The following is a 10,031-nucleotide window of genomic DNA, read 5'->3' as shown; positions in this document are numbered from 1 at the left end:
TGGTTAGTCAGGTGGTCTGTGTTCCATGGTGGGGGGGTGGGGGGGGTGGGGGGGGGGGGGGGGGGGGGAGGGGGCAGTGGGGATCAGGAGGTAGAGCACTTGTCTGGCAATCTGAAGGTTCCCGGTTTGATCCCGGCAAAGGCAGACACTTGTCGAAGTGTCCTTGAGCAAGACACCGGACCCCTAACTGCTCCCAACAAGCAGGTTGGCATCTTACATGGTTGCCTCTGCCATAGATGTGTTGTGTGTGTGATGATTCTCTGCACTGTATGGTTCATGAATGCCTTTGTAACAGGGGGTGAACTACAGGGAGCTTCGCTCCTCTTAATAAGATATGAGCTCCCCTGAAAACACGGTTTGTGATATTGGGAGAGGAGGGAGGGGTTCTAAAATATTGACTACTGTAAAACTTAAATTAATAGCCCAGGCTGTTATTCGCTTCAATCACTGAACTCACCCCGCCTTTATTTGGGACAGGCTTCTATATGAGACAGGCCTCTAATTCCTTTTGCACAAAGATCTTGCTCATCATAAATAGTTTATTTAAACCAGTAGGAATATTACTTGTATGACATGTACCAGCATGAACAATAAAACAAATAAAGAACTGGGTATTCATCATGGATTATTTAATTATTAACACTTCACTGCACCATATCCCCAGTGGTGCTTAGGAAACAATGGCTGATACGACTTAGCTCCAGCTCTTTCCATTAATGCAGTAATTCTATCAGCTTGGATACAGAGATTGATGTCAACCTGCTAAATTACAAAAATTTGATTAAATAAAGATGTTGGTGACATAGTGGTGGCTCAGAAGGTGAAGCCACATAACATGTACATTAAAAGTACCGTAAAAAGTATCCTATTTTGTTTGCATTTATTTTTTCTGTATTGTTAGATGATGTTGTACTTACTGTACAACATGATCTAACAATACATTGTTATTGTTAGTAAAAATAATAATCCTTTCAATGGATGTATGATTCATGCATGGAAGTAATTCATCACCAAGTCACTAATATAATATATAATAATAAAGATCCAGCTCCCAACATGTTATTCTTACCATCACCATCCAAGTGTGGCGGCGCAGTGTCTTTTTTCTGTTTATCAACTCAAACATCAGAAAATAATTTCCTTTCTCAGTCCACATGCTGAATCACCATTATCAGCAAGCGACTTTGACTCCCCCTTGTTATTTCTAGGAAATTGCTAAGATAGCTCATGCGTTTGTGTTTTATAGTCTAGGTTTTATTGCTTCTTGGCCCTCACATTTAACCTGTGTTGTGACAGATTCTGGGTTGTATTGAGCTGTCACCAGATTGGAATGAATAAAATACACACGGCACAAGGTAGAATCAAGTTTAACAGAATTTATTTTGCTGTTTATGTGGAAGGAAGAGCATCAGCCAGTCCATTGTCCAAAATAATCGCCGTTGTCCGATAGCGGTGATCGGTACACAGGGATTGGTTCTCATACGGGCAGGGGCTGATCTGGGAGAAGAGACATCGGGCAAGCAGGGGTCGATACCAAAGTGGGTTCTCAGACAGTTGGAGGTTCGGGCACACAGCCGGGATCTCCTTCCAAAAACAGTCATCAACAGCATTGGGTCACACAGATAATAATCTTCTCATCTTCTCCTCTTCTCTTACTTCTCTCTCTTCCACTCCCTGGTTTCGCCTCAGCTACTCCAATGCTTCCTTCACTCTTGTCTTGCTTTTCTATGGCGCTTCATTATGCTCTGATTGTGCTCACCTGTCCCGTGCGCGTCTAAGATAAGATAAGATAAGATATTCCTTTATTGATCCCCTTGGGGAAATGCAGGCATCATAGCAGCATGGGGGGGAGGGGGGTGGGGGTACAGGTAGTAAAACAACACAGTATACAGGTAGTAAAAAACAACACAGGCAGTGTAAACAATTTGATCAATATGGTCAATATAATTTACTATCTGACTAGCTGAGGAATATTCACATTATTCACAGTGTCACATAAGGTGCAGTATGCATGAGGTAGTGTTATAATTTACTATCTACTGAGTATACATTATTCACAGTATCACGGTATCCACTGAAATATACATTATTCACAGTATCACAGTATCCACATAGGGTGCAGTAAGCCTAAGGTAGTGTAGGTTGTCCTCCTTGGGTTCCTATAAGTCCCAGGTCAATGTCTGGTAGCAGTCGCTGTCGCTGCCCCCTGTTGTGGAGCCTGGAGGCTGCTAGTCGCTGCCCACTGTTGTGGAGCCTGATGGCCGCTGGTATGAAGGACTGTCCGAGGCGGTTAGTTGAGTGTCGGGGGGGAATGAGTCTGTGGCTGAACGAGCTTCTCATCTTGACTAGCTCGTCGTAGAGGGGGTGGTAGGGGTTCTCCATGATGGCAGCCAGCTTCCTTATCATCCCCCTCTCTACCATCACCTCAAGTCTAGGTAGCTCGACTCCCACCACGGAGCTAGCCTTCCTCACCAGCTTGTTGAGCTTGTTGGTGTCCCTTGAGTTGATGTAGCCTCCCCAGCATGCCACAGCATAGAAGAGGATGCTGGCCACAACAGACTGGTAAAAAGACTGCAGCAGTTTGTTGCACACATTGAAGGACCTGAGTCTCCTCAGGAAGAACAGCCTGCTCTGTCCCTTCCTGTAGAGGGCCTCTGTGTTGTCCGACCAGTCCAGTTTATTGTTCAGGTGTACCCCAAGGAACTTGTATGAGTCCACCATCTCCACATCCACCCCTCGGATGGAGATGGGAATCGGGGGGGGCCTCTTCTTGCCCCTCCGGAAGTCCACCACCAGCTCCTTGGTCTTACTGGTGTTGAGTTGGAGGTGGTTGCTGTCGCTCCACCCCACGAAGCTCTCCACCAGGGCTCTGTACTCCTCCTCATCATCGTCGGTGATGTAGCTTACGATGGAGGAGTCGTCTGAGAACTTCTGCAGGTGGCACCCGCTTGAGTTGCGGCAGAAGTCTGAGGTGTAGAGGGTGAAGAGGAAGGGTGACAGCACAGTTCCTTGGGGGGCGCCGGTGTTGCTCACCAGTACGTCAGACTGACTGTCCTTTAGTCTGACGTACTGTGGCCTCTCAGTGAGATAGTCCTCGATCCAGGCCACCAAGCCGTGCTCCAGCTGCATCGCAGAGAGCTTCTCCGCTAGCAGTGACGGCTGGATGGTGTTGAAGGCGCTGGAGAAATCAAAGAACATAATCCTCACTGAGCTGCGCGGCTTCTCCAGGTGCGTGTACGCTCTGTGGAGCATGTAGATGATGGCATCCTCCACCCCGATGTTTGCCTGGTATGCAAACTGCAGGGGGTCGAGGGAGTCACGCACCAGGGGCTTGAGGTGTTGCAGGACCAGTCTCTCAAACGTCTTCATGACGTGTGACGTCAGAGCGACTGGCCTGTAGTCGTTGAGGGCTATAGCTCTAGCAGTAGCTATCTATTGCAGTTTTCAAAGAGGCTGTGACAAAGCTCCTGTGTGTTGCTGGTGAATGTAGCTTGGTGGTTTGGCATACAAAAAAAACGATTGTCGGACATATTTTTATCCCATTCATTCCCATGAATTCTTGTGATGGCTTAATAGCCAGCTCTCTGAGCTAGGTGGCTTGCTAGCTGGCTGGGCCCTGCTGTTGTTGGGGGTCGCCAGTAGCGAGCAGGGTGTAGTGACTGAGAGAGTTAGTGACATTGCAAGTCATAGAGGTAACGTTTATTCTAAGGCTGTCAAAGTTAACGCGTTATTAACACACAATTATTTTAACGCCACCATTTTTTTAACGCAAGATTAACGTTTTAAAAGAAATTCTAAATATTTCAGGTGCATTATTGATACTCTCATTGATACTATGTTTGTTTCTGACTAAAAGTGTGTGTGTGTGAGAGAGAGAGAGAGAGAGAGAGAGAGAGAGAGAGTGTGTGTGTGTGTGTGTGTGTGTGTGTGTGTGTGTGTGTGTGTGAGAGAGTGAGAGAGAGAGAGAGAGAGAGAGAGAGAGAGAGAGAGAGAGAGAGAGAGAGAGAGAGAGAGAGAGAGGGGGGGGGGCGTGAGTCCTCAGCCCTTGTGTGGGTGAATGTAACAAGTTCCTAACGTTTTCTTTTGTTAAAGTTAGAGGTTCTATGTAGGATTGCAAGTAACTGTCTAACTGTATATATAACTGTTTCCACTAGAGGGCGCTCTAGGGGGAGCCACTAATGCTGCCACCAGGTGGCGAGTATTTAAGGAGATGTCTCCTCCCCCTCTACCTCTTTTCCACCTGCCTCTCAGAGAGAGGAGAACTCATGTGCTGCTGCTTTACCATGTGAATAATAAACCACGCCGAAGGCTAAAGATAGAAACCATGCCTCTTGACCACATTATTGTCGCCCCATAGCCAGATTCTGTCAACATCTTTCCCCTATTTATATATATAAATAAATAAATAATATATAAATATAAATTATTATTACATAATAATCGCCGAAATGCTTGATTGTGATTGGTCAATAGCGCTCGTCAGAGGTCCGTTATTACTCGATAACGGACCTCTGCCGAGCAATAATGACCGCTGTGCGCAGCTGTAGCAATCAAGCCCACTGACACACACTGCATCAGTGCAGCCAATCAGACACACCTGCCGGCTGCTGGCGAAGCTGCCGGCGATGACAGCGGAGCGACAGAACAGAACTGCGTCTGCATTTGATCTCGTCTTGTCGATGGTGTAAAATTAATTAGGTATATTGTTAGTAAGTTAGCCATGTAATAAGCGGGATAATGTATAGCTATACTCGGTCATTGTCGCAAAATAATTGACCTTCACTACGTTTAAAGAACACCTCGGCGAGGCGCCTCGGTGTTCTAAACTCTGTGTCGGTCAATTATTTTGCGACAATGACCGAGTACATTATCCCTTACTTATTTTCTTTTAAGTTATTTTGTGCATCACTCTGTTTTGAATTTGATGCAAATTTGCAATGCATGAGGGTCATCCTTTTGTCTTAAATGGCTGCATAAAGCAAGCATTTGTTGACTCTCATGTTGATAAGAGTATTAAAACTTGAAAAATATCCATTTAAGGTAGATTTAGAACAGATACAAAATATGCGATTAATTTGCAATTAATCGCGAGTTAACTATGGACAATCATGCGATTAATCAGATTAAATATTTTAATCGATTGACAGCCTTAGTTTATTCACATCTAAAAAGTACTGTAGGCTATTTCCCAAGCGAAATCTTGCCAAAATAGTGATTTTCACTACATAATACAGATTATTGAACTTTTACCAGAGACGTGTCACAATCACGGGGAGAGCCTCTCTCTCTCCTCCTGCTTCCACGCCACTTATATGGGCAGCTTCCGACCCCAGCGTTCCCACGCTGTCACCTGGCTGCAATCAGCACAGCTGAGAGTCATCCGCTCGTCACCAACCCCGATATGAACCCTATGGATCCTGCTCCTGATCGTCGCAGTGTTATCCTATCAACCTATAGGTACGAGGACGCACCCACCCTTGCTGCTCTGTCTTTGTTTGCCTGCCTTGCTCTAACCTCTGTTCTCCCTATGCCCAGGACCATCACTCCCGGCCCGCGCCGTTTCCTGACACGCCACCCGCTCGGACGTCGCTGGGAATCTCAAGCGAGCGCCCCTGCTCGTCCAAAGCCGCACATTTCTGTATATATACAGTTCTGTTTCATGCTAGCTTCCGCTCAGCGTCATAATGCATAAATCTCGCTTCAGCGTATATACACTGAATAATTTCAAAATATACCTTTACATACCAACATCCGTCTGACCACACCCCCATCTGCTGCCTATATAAGCAGGGGTGGGGCCACACACTCATCTCCTTCTCAAATGTCATCCACAAGATAGTGCCTGTATACCAATCACTTGGCGAGGAAGAAAGTATTAGCTGGAGAAAGGAAAACAGAAGAACAAGGAGATATGTTGACATTATATCTTTATTTTCTCTCTCAATATTTTCGAGAAAATACGGCGATATTGTCTTCGTCACTGGAGTGTCTGGAAGATGATGATCATTCTGACCTCCACCGGCTTTTTCGTATTAGGGGCTCGCGCCGCTGATATACTCCCCAACTGCAGTCCTCCTTGCTGCGGCTGGATGGGTTTTGGCCCTCCGGTCATACAGCTGGACTGTGGGAGGCACCGGCTGTTGTGAGAACTGGGTGCTTCCGTGTTGGGTAAGTACAATTTTACAAAAGCCGACCCCGGACTAGGGTCCTCTGTTCGGCTTCTTAAGCGGCGGACGGAGGATCTTGGTCTGACGCCCATGATGGTCAACCTAGTGGGCCGCGACCGAGACCTGGTTAAAACCCGGGATTCTCTGGACGAGCGGATGCTTCTCTGTCCCGTGCAGGCCCCATCTTTCACATGAATGTGGAAGTACACCCTAACGAGGAAATGTGGGCATGGAGCTTCGTTATCGGAAGATCCATGCTCAAGTCGGCTGCAGCCCGGATGGGATTTGTGCCGGCTCCGCTGTATGTCTGGTAAATCACTGTTGAAAACTGAGTTGACATTTCTTTTTCTCTTCCCTCTTAGGATGGGGAGGGACTCAGGCGGCGGCCTGTCTGAAGTGTGGCTTATTATGTCGTTGTGTACAGTTCAGGTGATAGCTGCTTAGCTAGCGTGCTAGTTTGTGGCCTACTGTGTTAGCCAGTCAGCTATTAGCTGCGGCGCTAGCTCGTTGTGTTCACTAGGCTAGTAAACATTAGCTTGTTGCTATCAGTCGGACGGCTGTTAGCTTAATGCTACACTGTTGAAACGGTACTGTGACTATAACATGCCTTAAACACTCTGACTACGACGTCATCTTTGACAGAGGATGTTAGTCGACCCTACACGGACATACCCTCGTCACCAATGCAGGAGATGCTGGGTTCAACTCGGTGTCCCGTTAACCAGTGTTGCTGTTCTCTCGGCCTGCGCTCAGGGTGAAGGTAGGAGTCCTGACCGGACTTTAAACACTTCTTCTTTTCTTCCCTTCTAAATGTTTTGTAATAACGATGTTTCCAAAACATGTGTTGCTGCAATACATTGAGGATACGACACGTGTTGTGTGTGAATTGTCTTGTCACTGGTATAGCGTCTATCTCCATAGTGAATCGGCGTTGTTTTTTGCATGTGTAAAAATGAACTGGTTGGTTGTGATGAGAACATGTGTGTTCATGTAACGTTGTAACGTGGGTGAACTCACAACTAAGAGGGTTAGTAATAACCTGTGAAGCTATGCTTAGTGACATGTGATTGAGGAATGAATCTTTTTCTCAGCCTGTGATGACAATGAACAGCATGTTCACACATTAACAGAGGTGCCTGTTCACCTTGGCCGTATCAAGGGTAAGATAGGAGGGGTGACCCCCCGGTTTCCCTGGGGCTTCCCCCCCCTCCTCTCAGACATGTTGTTTACAATATATTGTGTCACTGTGTTTGTGGGGATACGATGTAACCCTCAGCTTAAGTTGCTGGGGTTGTGCTTTCGCTTGAGAAACAATTTTTTCCTAAAGAAAAGGTTGTTTGGTCACTTATCATGTGTGCTTAGCAAGGTCTGTGGCCATTACATAATCAAGGACTTGTGTCTTCTCTCGTTATGAAAAACGGCGTTCCTCTGTAGTAAGAGTGTACTTTTGCCATTTTTTGTTGTGATGAAGGGTTGTGTGTGTCATTGTGATCTACAACTGGGTTAGGTTTGGTCCACAGAAGCACATGTGTAAGTCTGGACCGGGGCTCTTAAAAGGGCCCTCTCTGTTCTGTGTTTTTTTCTTGGTAAAACTCAGATAGCAGGTTAGCACATGAGCTATGTGAAGCTGTTAATGCTTCATGTAGCAGGCTATGACTGGGTCATGGCTCTACTTTGTCATTACATCTTATCAGGGGTGAGGGGTCGTAAAGGGGTGAACTGGTAAACCTTTCCTTCCCTTTTCTGATCGGTCAGGGGTTAAAACCACCTGTCTTTCAGGGTTCCTGTCACGTTGCTGTTCGGCACGTTGCAGGGTAAGGGGGGGGGGAGTTTCCTGGTCCCACGCCCTGAAAGATTGGGCGTGTGCACAGCGGAAATTCCCCCGCCATAGAGTACGTCACTGAGCGTGTCTCTATTGGTAAGACTTCCGTGGGTTGTTCAGGTCCATGTTATGGATCTGTTTCAGGGAGTTGTCAGAGCTCCTCCTCACGAAGCTCCTCCTCGGGGAGAAGTGCCTTCTGTGAGTTCGGACTCTCCTTCCCTGTGAGGGAGCCTCCTCAGAGTTTCAGAGCCTCCTCTTCAGATTGTCAAGGTGAGTAGAACTTCAAAAAGGAGTTCTGCTCTATTGTGTGTGTATTCGATTCAATTCGATTATTGAGTGTGTATTGGTTCAGTGCCTCCTCCTCGGAGAGCCCTAACCCAAGTGTTACATAGCTCAATGTAGCAATATTTCTTAAGTCTCTCTGGGGATTCCCGTCTCCTCCCTGTGGAGAGGGTGGTGGGATGTAAAAATTAAAATGATTTTTACCCTCAGCCGCGTCACGTGGGATTCATGTCAGTCTGTGTTTCTTTCTTTTTTAAATAAAAAAGAGGAAAGAACATGAAGCACGACGGTTCCTTGTCGTTCTCCCAGGCGACTTGGGGGAACAATGTCTGGTGTCTTGTTAGACTATCCATTGATGTGTTTGGGTCTCGACGCATACATAGTGCTGGCTCTGGGTGTTTCTGATAGGAATCACAAATGAGGCTGGTGCGCCTTGGTTGCTCGTTATTAAAACAGTGTTTTTATAGGGCAACTGGGATGGAGTTTTGTCTCTTCCGAGCGCCAGTTTACTAGGTTTGTCTCTACGAATTCTCGTTCATATCTGCGGGATGTTAACGGAATAGATCAGAACATAGGTAGAGGGGTCTCACACCCTTGGGGTGGGCCACTGAGCGCGGTACAAATGGGACCGTCTGGGTGGCGCCCTCTTTTCATGTTTTAGATCGACACGCATACCTACCCCCTCTCCTGGAGTGGGCATGTCGGCGTGGGTAGGGTACGGGACTGGTTCTGGTCGCGCTGGTCCAGGTCAGTTAACCCGTTGCCCGCCGGGGACGCAGATCTGCTGTTCTGGTACCCTGAGGGACTTGTGCTTTTTTCGGGGGGAAAAATGCCTGGTCGGCCCGGGTGTCACAGGGTTAGGCGTTATGGAGACCCTTTGTTGGGTACACGTTGTACCTGACACTATCATAAAGGGACTGGTTCTCCTTTCTTTCGCTCCTCTCTCACGCATGGCGAAGAGGGGGCTGTTGGGGTGGTCTTCTGGACCTCCTCTGGTAACCCTGTGTGCTTCCCGAGCCGCCGGGCCCGGTCCGAAGTAATGTTTCGTTGAAACCGTAGGCCTGGGATAACCCTTTTTGGAAACTGAAACACTTGTACTGCGGTATAGCTGGTGTATACCCGCAGGTGTGTTTTGGAGTTTTTTTCTTGACGGGTTATAGGAACAACCACCGTATGTGGTACCATGAGGGTGGTTGATTCCCTGGTGTGTTGGAGCAGAGTCGACTCCCGGGTTACCCGGTTGAGTGTGCCCCTGCACGTTCATGACGTCTGCCAATCGTGTCAGCCTTCTCTGCCTCGACCCCTCTGGGTCAGGGTTTTTTGGTGGAGGCTTTGTCATGGTGCGCAACAATGCAAGCATACGCCCCTTCCGCCGGGGGGCTGTTTTCAGTTGACCCCTTTGGCGCCTGTCTCGCCTGCAGTGCTCCAGGCTCGGGTCTAAAGCCTGCTGCCTGGTTTCCCCGGTGCGCTGCCTGCTTCCGTTATGGTTAGCCTTTTGAGTGCTTCAAGTTACGGCCATGATGACTGCCTGTGTTGCAGGGTCAGTGTGCCAGGCGGCGTACTAGTGGGGGGAGGGCCCGCTCTTGGAGGGGCCCTGTCCGAATACGCTGGCGATGTGGGGGGCGGTGTCACTAAGTGACCGCCTGGTGAGGTCTTGATGCCTGGCGTCATTGACCTCTCCGGGCCCCCTTTTTCCGGGGGATCCAGTCCCTTCAGTGGGTCTGGGTCTTCCTTCGCGCTCCGCTGCTACGGCCTTGCCA

The sequence above is a fragment of the Notolepis coatsorum genome (assembly GCF_963971535.1).
Source record: "Notolepis coatsorum genome assembly, chromosome: 3".
Lineage (NCBI taxonomy): Eukaryota > Metazoa > Chordata > Actinopteri > Aulopiformes > Paralepididae > Notolepis > Notolepis coatsorum.
The sequence above is the reverse complement of the archived record's forward strand: the minus strand, read 5'-3'. Positions refer to the sequence as shown.